General features: G+C 45.4%; 1 long non-coding RNA gene across 1 annotated transcript; it reads left to right on the plus strand.

Moving 5' to 3' along the window:
- The first annotated feature begins 4,873 nt into the window (after window positions 1-4,873).
- Window positions 4,874-9,253, plus strand: LOC309453153. The gene is made up of 3 exons (XR_014186691.1): window positions 4,874-5,137; window positions 6,551-6,664; window positions 9,066-9,253. It is a non-coding gene; the product is annotated as an uncharacterized lncRNA (long non-coding RNA).
- The last annotated feature ends 1,738 nt before the right edge of the window (window positions 9,254-10,991 follow it).

A 10,991-nucleotide genomic window follows, 5' to 3' on the forward strand; every position in this document is an offset into this window, starting at 1 on the left:
TGGAAAAGATCTAAATAGAGAGTTTCAAAAGTGTCTTTCTGTTGTATCATTTTATTTCCTATATTCCTCACTAGAACAATATTATTCTGTGTGTATTTGGCGTTGGTTTTATTGCCAAATAGTTATTCTTTCTGCTATCAGATTGCATGGTTATTGTGTATTTATCCCTCCAGACACATATCATGAACGTTTCTCTTCCTTATTTTTGTATCATTTATAGCTACTAAAATTTTGATTTCGTAGTTTCACATCGCGTTCATAGAACTGCAAGACACAAGCAGGAATAAAGATCAAAACATACCTTTTCATCAAGTAGTCTGCTAACCGAAAGGAGAAAAAATAATCTTTGTATATTTCTAAATAGTCCTGTAGGAGTCATATACTTTGACTGCATGCTATATATCATATAGTTTCTACCTCTGGTATGACATCTCTGATTACTTATAAAAAGAAAAAACTTTCAAAAATGTTAAGGCACAAACCTTTGAAAGGAGTACTTTTAGTATTTTTTATTCTGACAAGATTAATAATTATCCTATAAGCATGACACTGTTTTAAAATGTTGTTTCTGCTCTGAGCTAGCATTGTGCATATGGGTATAAATGTGGAAAGAAAGGTTATTTCACAGCAGAGGAATGTATATTTAAACAAATTCTGATAAAATGGTAAAACTGTTTAAAAAGGAAAAGGTGGGAGGTTTTTCCCATCACAGTTATTTTGAATTTAAAATCTCTACAGTGAGTACCAGAAGGGAACTGGGCATCTGTAACGAAAACATGAGCTACTGAAATGAATGGGAGATAATTGGGGGAAGTATGGCAAATGATTCAGGGCTTTGGGTGAAAGTGGCCAGAAAGAGATCTGCTGTGTGGCAGGTGACAAGCGTGTTCTGTCCCCACCACCCACAACAACTTCTGCCTTCTTCTGTGGCACCTGCAACCACCTTCTGGTGGGAAGCAAGTTACGGACTAACCAGACTTCTGTTGTCCTTCAACAAGACAGTTCCTAAGTGCTTACAGACCTGACGCCAGCCTGCGCCTTTCCCAGAACACACAACTGCCCTTTTCCCTGAGCTCACACACACCCAGCGCTTTCCACCAGTGCAAAGACACCTTTTTTGCCCAACTTTTCAGAATGCCCCACCCAGGTGTATGCAGCCTATGTATCACATGCAGTGATTGCAATTATTGCTGGCCTGGTTGACCAGAGCCAAAGTGAGTCAGATCTTTTGATCACTTAGGTGTAAGGGCGAGGTCAATGTGGCCCTCAGACCTAATTCCATGCACATCAAATAAATGCAAAAATAATCCCTCCATTTATATGAAGGCCCAGTAGAGTTATACACCAGGGAGAGGATCAAGGGCCAGATTCTGCTCATTCCAACGAGACAAAAACTCCAGGTGGCCTCATCGACTGCAACAAGCAGGATTTGGCCCATCTTCAGGAGCAGAAGTTGTGGCTTCCAGAGGCTGAGCTGTACCTGCTCGTCGTAGCAGGGCAGTGCGACGCTGGAGTCAATAGACCTTGTGTTATACTAAGGAGAGGACCGAGGGCTACACTTTCTCCCTATTAAAATGAACAACAGGGCAGGCGGTGGTGCTGCAGTTTGTCCCCAAGCTTTAGTGCTGGGATTCAACCCTGCTACATTCTTTTTACTAACTTTTCTTGCAGGAGTAATTTTTAAATAACATCATGCCAAGTGCCGAAGGGCTCACTTTTTACAACATCACGCTGAATCGTATCAACTCCCACTCTAAATTTAAAATATGATTGCATTACTTGACTTTATACTTTCATAAAGGTCCCGTTGTGTTGCAGTTTCACGAGGTATAAAAGCCCATGCAGGTATTATGGGCCGTATCAGTTCATTTCATCTCATTAATCAGCTACTTAAAAATGTTTTCCTTGCAGCACAGTAGAAAAATAAAACAAATGTTCTTTTTTATCATTTCCCAAATTAAATTCATATTACATAATGACCGTATTTCATGTGCAAAATAACAAAATATGCTTACATACCTGACTTTACTTCTTTACTGAATTGCTTCATTTGTAAAATGTTGCATGTAAAATTGGAACCTAAAATGAATTACTTGTTTTTTCTTGAGATGAAACCTTGTTTAAGTTCACAGCAATTTTAAATATGATACACTTAAAATATTAATATTTCCCATATATTATTCACTGACTTTCACGTTTCATCTCAAGTTAGTGGCACTTCATATATCAAAGGAAGAAGTCTTTCTTTTTTTCAGTACTAATGTTCTATTAATTCACTTTGTAATATCACTCTGGTTCAGACAAATGAAATTGCACTAAATTGCTTATGCCAAGAATCATGCTAAAGTTGTTGGCATTATATAAAATTCCATTTTCCATTACTATTTTATAAGATTTTTATCTCCGTAGCATCTTTCTAGGCATAATTCATAGCCCTGTTTAGTAAGTTCCAGAAGGACAAATATATGCACAAATATTTTTATGCTGAGATGGGGGTGTATGTAGATATTTACAGTAAAGTCTGTAACTTAAGTGACTTTTGCAAGGCACCAGATGCAAACTCCCAGTGAACTACCTTAACAGCTTTTCTTTTATGACCAATTTTTTGGGGGGTAGTTTTCTCTTCCAGCATATATTTCATCACATACATATACACAAACATATAGTTCTGTGAAAAATAAATTTGTGTGCATGTAGAAATACTTGAAATGTCTCATATGCATATTATACAACAGATGCAATTCATGTAATTGATATATATATAAATAAAACTCATTTTATATATATGAATAAAATATATGAAGGAAGTCCTTAAAGGACCTATACAGGCCTAAATGTAGACCAATTCTTCATCGCATCCAAAGAACTGAAAAGAACTGTGGATATAAACCAGAATCTTTTTATATGACCATGTATCTTTTAGAATCTTTCCATAAAGTCCACATGGCCACATAAGTATTTCCAGAGATGTGGATGAAAGTTATACCTGGGCAGGCTGAAAGTCTTTAATGAGTAAAGCAGGTTCTAATCCTATGAAATGCGTTTCAGGAGTGAAATAATTACAAAGTACTGTAGCAAGAGTAGCAAACAGCAGTCAAATCACCTGTAAATAGATGTAAGGAACTATAAATATACCTTGGTGTTTCTATAGCAGAATTTCCCTGACTGTCATCAAAATCACATGTTCAGGAGCTAGAAATCCAACTCCAAGGAATGCAGATTAATACACTTATATGAATATATAGTGGGTGTCTTAAAGTTTGCAACATTCCTTTTTTAATGCCTGGTATTTGCAACCTTTGCAATAAAAAAATATATATATCCTTTTTTTCTTTAAATTTGATCCAGCTGTTTAAAAAAATAAATTGAAAAATAACTGATGTAAATCCCTATTGTAAATCCCTATAACTTGTGAACACAATGAAATTACATGGAGAATAGCAAATGCAGGAGATTCTCCTCCTCAGAAACAGAAATGAATGCCCTGCTACTATACGGTCCTCAAATGCCAGGATTTTGAAATATGAATTAGACCTCAAATGCAAATTCACCTTGGAAGGGGGGAGAGAAAAAAAAATATATATCAGATATATATCAGAGACACATACCAAGTCAAACGCTCCTTTTTCTGCCTATCTCGTCCGCAATGTTAAAATGAGCTAAACAAAACAAGTGCACATCGAGATAGAGCCAATTAAGGGGAAGAAAGCGGGGAGGGGAGGGGAGAGGAGGTGGGGGGGAAGGCACCTTACTGAACACAGGGGAGTGGGAGCGCGGGATCCCACCCCGAGCCATACCTACCTTGTGAGTGTTCAAAGGAAGATAACCGGGGTAAATTGGAACCAGCTTTGATTTTTGTCATCCGGTTGCACCCGGGACGTGGGGAGGGAGGAGGGTCGGTCTGAACGGGGGGAAATGCCGAGCGAGGGTGCCTAACAGAATGCAAATTAATGGGGGGGGGGGGGGGGGGGCGGTGGTTGAGGTTTTTTAGGAAAAGAAAGCGGAATAGAGGAAAAGAGGCACCGTCACTGGAGGGGTGAGTGGATCCCTGCCCGCACGCTCCGCATACGCGCCGGGGAGGGCGAGGGCAGTTGTGCGGGGCGCGGCGGGAGCCCCGTCGGGGGACGCGGGGCAGCTGCAGAGGGGCGCAGAGGGACGCGAAGCGCTGCGGAGCCGCCCCTGCGCCGTGTCGGCGGCTGGCAGGGGAGGACGGGGAGCGGGGCGGGGGGGGAGGGGGGCTCTGTTTGGGGGTGAAGGGGAACGCGGGGGCTGCTCCTTCCCGGGAGCGGGAGGTGCTCAGACGGGGGGGGCTCGGGTGCAGAGCCTCCCCCTCTCCCCCTCTTTCATTCATCGGTTTTCTCTACCCCCCCCTGCTGCTCTCCGCGGTCCGCACAGCCCCCCCGCAGCTGCCTCACCGGTCCCGGCTGCTCCCTGCTTGGAAATGGAGACCGGCAACTCTCACCAGAGCTCACCAGCATCCCACAGTCCTGAGGAAGGAGTTTGGGGTGGCTGGGGGTGGGGGGGGGGAGAAGGGCGGGAGGGGGGGGATGTTTCAGTGTGACGGTGAGACGAGGAGGAGGAGGAAGGCTGGGAAGAAGGGGGTGGGGGGAGACGGAGCTCCTGAAATGGAGCCAGTCCGACCGGGAGACGATGCTTTGGCTGCGTCATTTCGGGGTTGGGAGAGGGCTCAGTTGTCGTCCCCCGGCTCGCCACCTCACTATCCGCACGCAGCAGGGACAGCTAAGGGCAGGACAGTGTGCTCCCCTCCAAAACGAGGGGCGCTGCGGGGCCGGGGCCGCTTCACCCGCCTTTCCCCGCAAGCTCCCGGGGCTAGGACAGGGCAGGAAAACCCCACGCCAGGGGAAAGGGATAAGCCGACTTCGGTCTGCCTAGACATGCCAGAAAAAAAAAAAAAGGGGGCAGGCAGAGGCGTACGGGACGCGTCGGTCGCAGGGCAGCGTGCGGAACCAGTCATGGTCACGCGTGGGGACTCTCGGCGGGGCCGGGGCCCGCGGGGGAACAGAGTCCCACGGCCGGACGGGCTCCCGGGACGGCAAGAGATGGGCAGGGGTAAGAGGAGTGATCGGCATTTATAACTGCGGGGAAAACTTGCAGCCTTTCAAAGAGTTTCAGCTGGGTGAGTGGAAATGCCTTCTGCCCCTTTCACGTTTGGAAGCGCAGTGGTTTTTTAGGGGGAGGTGGCGGGGGGGGAAGCTTTTTTTTTTCCTGCTGGACAGTGTGTCTCTTTGAGTTTACTGTCATGTCCTACGGCTGAAATTATAAACAAACTTTCCTTCTGCAGAGAGGAAGTAGCTGAGACTGAGAATTTGAAGCCAGCGAGTTGCCAGCGGCTACCCTGGCCTTCCATGGCCCTTGCCAAGGGGCAGGGAAGGTGGTGGCCTCGCCCTACACAGAGGGACTGTGGGTGCACTGCACATCCAAGGCAAAATAACCGCCTCAGGAACATCTTCCCTTCTTTCACTTATGCCCACTCGTTCCAAGGCAGTTTGCTTCAGAAGCTCATCCCCTCAAAGGCTTTCTAAACTCAGCTTCAAATGCTCATCTCCATGTATTTTTTTAATTTCCCTACCACCCCCATGGTCTCAGCTTTAAAAAGCAAATCTTCTTTTAGTGGGGCTGAGATTGCAGGTGCCTTCATGGAGGCCCATGGTGAGCATCAGTAAAAAGCAAGATTACAGTGCTGGTACACAACCATGTGAAGCCTTGTCCCAACCTTGTATCATACCTGACACAGCAGAAGTGCCATATGCAAAGCCCTTAAATATTGGCCATATAATATATTGACCATAGTTAATATTGTCAAGTCCAAATAGATTTTAGGGTTTTTTATGACTGTGTGCATCTGTGTGCAATATATGTGCACACACACACACTTATATGTATGTATATATTCAATAATGACCGACCTATTAAACTAAGCAGTGATTTCTCTGCTACAGACAGATGTATAATACACACACATAGTGATGATACCTAAGGTGTTTGGGGGTGGGAATGCATAATATCTTATAAATTTGAAGTTTTTATCAGGCAGAGCAGATTACTTTAAGCGTTCAATTTCTCAGCGATCCAATTTTATTAGGATTTACTATCATTTGTGCTGCACATCCCTGGGGAAATAATGCTTTGATTAATGTAATCCTGGGCTGGGATCTGCCACATGCCCCTCTCCCAAGAGGAGGGCCCTGTTTGACAAACAAAAACAGAGCAGCAACTATTGCAATCTGCACTCACCTTTCGAAAGCACATAGACCCCCACACACACACTAAATGTAACCCCCTCCTCCCCCCAACCCCAAATACAATAGCAGCATCTCAAAACAATGTGCACTTATTCATTTGCACACAATGCCTCTGATTCAGCCTGGGCTGTACAGTCCAGCGCTTAACTGCACAAAGCCAGCCCAAAAAGGATCCTGCTCTGTCCCCCACTGAGAAGCTGAAGCATCTCTGGGAAGCTCAATGCCGCTCTGTATTTCAGACTCTTCTTGGGCTCCCAACAATTCTGCCTCTTTGTTTCCCACTGTAGGCCTTGCCGCAAACGATTTCAAGTCTACTTCAACCAGGGGCCCAAGAAGCTGTCCCTGCGAGGCTCCCTGTGGCACCCACCTGGGGGGACATGTACCTCTCTAAGCGGGCCCTGGTAAGTGAATCACAAACAGGCTCTCTGCTCAGCTCACAGGGCAGTTGTGGGGGGGGACCCAGAAAACAACCTCCAACAGAAAGTCTTGCCACATAAATTTTTAAAGGGAAGAAAGTATTCATCCGCCTTTGAGGGTTGCTTGGGTTTGAGTAGCTTTGTTCCAGCCACCCCCCACCCCCCCCCCCCCGCCCCTTTTGTTTGTGTCAAAGGCTGGCAGGAACAATAGCGTTTGAACAGGAATAAACAAACCCAGATCAGGGCCCAGCCCCGGAGAAAGCTTTCCCTTTCTTTACATCCCTAGGTGAACTGGCCGGTGTTTCCCCCTTTCTTCCTCCTCCTCTCTCCCCCCAAAACGAAGCACATCACCGGCGGTTTAAACAGCAGTTTAATGTTGATTTTTGTCCCACATCCCCGCCACAACAAAGCACATCCAACTGCACCTGAGGAAGACATCCAGACCCAAAAGAGGGCTCTGACCACACTTGGGCCACCTTATTCCAAATCCAGATTAATAAATCCAAGAGAAGGAGGAGGGGAGGGATCTCCAGGCTGGAGATGAGGAGGGATGTGGTTTGCGCCAGGGTTTTGCTCTCTGCTTCATGTTTACCCACTGACCCCCAATACCGTGACTCAGCGATTACCGAGCACTGGGTGCCTGTGTATGCGGAGGGGGGCAGGAATTCCGCACACCCCCCCCCCCCCTCCGCTTCCTCCTTCTTTTCTTTCCTGATGAAAAACGATGCAATTACATTTCTGCATGCTGATCTGAGAGTTCAAATAACAAGCCTTAAACGCGTTATCAGGCTCTTGTTAAAGAAGGAAGGGAGGAGTGAAGAGGGGAACAAATCTAGACGTATATGCGGCTGTGCATGGCTGTACGTGTATCTACATATGCGTATGCGAATACTTATCTATGTATATAGATACATATTTAAATGAAAGACTGATAGATCGGCTGTTATTCGGCCTGAGTCTCTGCACCCAGGCAGATGAGAGTCTCAATTTAAAACAGCACCAACCAAAGGAGAGAAGAAAGAGGAAGAGACGCGAGTCACTCCAGGGAAAAGTTATTTACGCGCGATCTCGGGATTTTCCCAGCGCAAACTGACTCTCCTAGGCGGGCTTGATCCACTTTTCCCGCTCCCCTTCCCCCTCCCACCCCGAGGGGATCCATCCCTATTTCGCATTTTCCACGCCAGCAGCGGCTCCCTCCCCCCCGGGCGCCCCGCCTGGGCGGGGGTTTGCTGGGACTTCGGCGCGGTCGCGGTCCGTTCCGCGCCCGCGGAAGGGCCGGCGGAGCGGAGGCCGCCCCCGAGGCCGTGGGGTGGCGGTGGGCTCCCCACCTGGCTTTCGGGTCCCCGCCTCTGCCCCCTCCTTTCTTCCCTTCTTCTCCCCTGCTTCAGCTCTAGCAGGCGGCAAGAAATTGTCTCACAAGTCAGATGGCGGGGCTGAATTTAGAGAGGGGAGGAGGGAATAAATGCGAGGAGATGATGAATAATGTTAACTTTTGACTGTAGGAGTCATGATGGAGTTGAGCGAAGCTGCGGGGAAATATGTCATTTAATCCCAGGGCTACTGAAGTCCCTTTTATCAAACATCGTGATGCTGGAATTATACTGCTGTAAAAGCGGCTGAGTACTTAAAAGTATCCAACATCAGGCAATTATATAGGTTGGAGGAACGGGTGTAAAATGAACACGCGTACAAACTAACCACATGACCGTGAAAACCCCAAGCGGATTAGATAAATATAAATACATGTGCATTTAGGAAAAAAAAAAAAATACGCGGTAAAACTGTAGCTGCTGCATTCACACAAGGAGAACAGACAGCGTGTGCATGTTTGTGTGCAATGCCAAAAAGAGCAGCCTTAAGGTTGACCTACTGCAATCTGCACTGAGCTCCTCAGACAATAGACAAGTTCAAATGTCAAAAAATCTAATAATAAAAAACAGAGCTGCCAAACTGCACGAACTGTTTTCTGGTGTATCACAATTATTCACCCTCTTATCCACTAAGAGACTGCCAGTCCTTATGTGCGTAAAAGAAAATCTATGTAATGCATATGGATCTTTCTCTTTTTTTTTTTTTTCACATGTGAAACGCTATTGAGATGGCAAGCACGCAAATCAGAATGATATCATGTCTAATAAAAGCAGGGCTAAGGTTTTCACAGTCTGTTTTAAAAGACTCCAACTTGTAAATCCCCTTTTTGTGTCACTACATGCACAATTATTCTTATAAATAAAAATCTACATGTTCAAGGAGCTGGATTGGAACTATATATCCATCTGATTCTAACGTCGGTGGGAGCATTAGGTTTCCATCATATGTAATGTGTCTACATTGAGCTCAACTCAACAGATAGACTGTTCCATTCATTTGGCAACTTTCATTACAGTCCTTGTGAGGTGAACTCGGAGCACGACACGTTGGGTAATATCAGAATTATGCAGCTGGGGAAAAGAAAAAAAAAAAAGAAAAGAAAAAATAAAAAATAAAAGACCCCTATTTTAGCAGCTATCTTGCTTTGCATGTGCAATTCTGTATTATTGTTCTAATTCATTACAAAACCCGAACTGCTTTGTTACGCTCAAAACAACAAATAAGGTTCCGATTGAAGCCTTCAGAATAAAAAGTATGGAGAAATGATCCGCCTGCCTATTGTGTTTATCGTCATTATCGTCAGCCTTTAAAAGTAATCTGTATATTTTCCTATTTTCTCCAGATTGGTTAGTGTAATATCCGTAGCACAGCTATCAACTTGGTCATAAGAACTATGAACTACAGTATGGGTAAGCTTGAAAACCCAGAGCAGATCACATTAGCCAAGAACGCTACATATCTGGAAGCCAGTCAACTTCACGTTTTCAGCTGCCTGCTGTATTATGCACGAATGTGTTTTACATATAGCAGACTGTATATGGAATATGTCTTTATGTTTAACATTTTAATTTGTAAATGCTAATTAGGCAGTTGGTCTCCACGGTTGTATTAGTAGATACCTAATCATTTCCCACTATAAGTAAATGAATACTAAATACGGTAAACATTCACTTTCTTTTCCCTACCTCCGCGACAGAATCACTTCCACATCCATTTTCCAAAGGCGTCCATTCTGACAAAATAGGCATTTATTAAAAGAAGGGGGGTTGGAAAAAAATGGTCTTTGTAGTAGTTTTACAAAAACGACGGTGCCACTGCAGGCACTAATCCGGCAATCCTGGCCGAACCGCACTTGTTCTAAAGGCTGCCAGCAAAGTTAAGTTTTGCCGAATTAACTTGTTGCTCGTTTTAGAGTCAGTTTTTCTGTTCGCTTGCGGTACCCCGAGGTCTGCTGCTGCTACCTAATGCAGGCACACAGCAGAGGAGCTGAGCAGCTAACTCTCGTTTTGTTTAAAACATAAAGCAGGTTACACTCGGAGGGCTGAGGTAAGAGGGAGACAGAGGAAAGCTGCTGGAAAATCCGTTCAGTCCCAAACCCGGGATGCTGAACTTTGCTAGGTTCTTTCAACTCCGAAAATCGCCCACTTCAGGGGCGAGGGAAATGTTCACTAAACTACGGCAAATCCCAAGCAAGTGACCACTTTTCTGAGGAGAATTGCGCTCTGGAAATGTGTTTTACTAGTCTGGAATATTGCTAGTGCTTATTTCGCCAAATGTGGTGGGTGGAAAGTTTTGTTCATGTAAATATCTCTACCATTTTCCCGCAGTCAATACACACGGAGACTTGATTCCGTTTTCCAAATGAAGACCTACAAACACTTTAAATCAAAACTGTATGTTCTTGCAGGTCGTTTTCTCTCTTTTCCTTTTTTTATTTGTTTGGTTTTTTTTTTTTTTTACTTTTCTCTTTTTTTTTTTTTTCTTTGTATGTGTTAGCTTTTTAGGCGGGGAGTGCATCTTGCCAGGATCTATCATATTTATGGGCTGTGTGATTTCCAGGGCTCCAATTGGTCTTTCCTTTATGGAGGCAAGGAATAGAACTTTCCCAGTCGCACGGAAACTGCTGGGGCTCCGACGCGGGGGAACAAAGTGGCTTCAACGCCCCCCCGGGGCCGCCGCTTTCTCCCCCCGCCTCCTCCCCGAGCTGCCCGGGACATCCCCCTTGCAGGTGCGTTAAATGATGCTGCAGCCACGCTTGTCCGGCCGTGTCCAGCTCCGTGCGGGCGAGGGGTGGGAGGGAGAAGCAGCCGTGTTTAGGCAAGAATACCCCATAAAAAAAAAAAAAAAAAAAACACCACCTACATTTCTCACTCCTATCCCCTCTCGCAACCGCTTGGGGAGGGAAATGGAGAAAAGAAGCGGGTGCTTTGGGTCAGGGGCT

Source organism: Streptopelia decaocto (assembly GCF_964273445.1).
Source record: "Streptopelia decaocto genome assembly, chromosome: 1".
NCBI lineage: Eukaryota > Metazoa > Chordata > Aves > Columbiformes > Columbidae > Streptopelia > Streptopelia decaocto.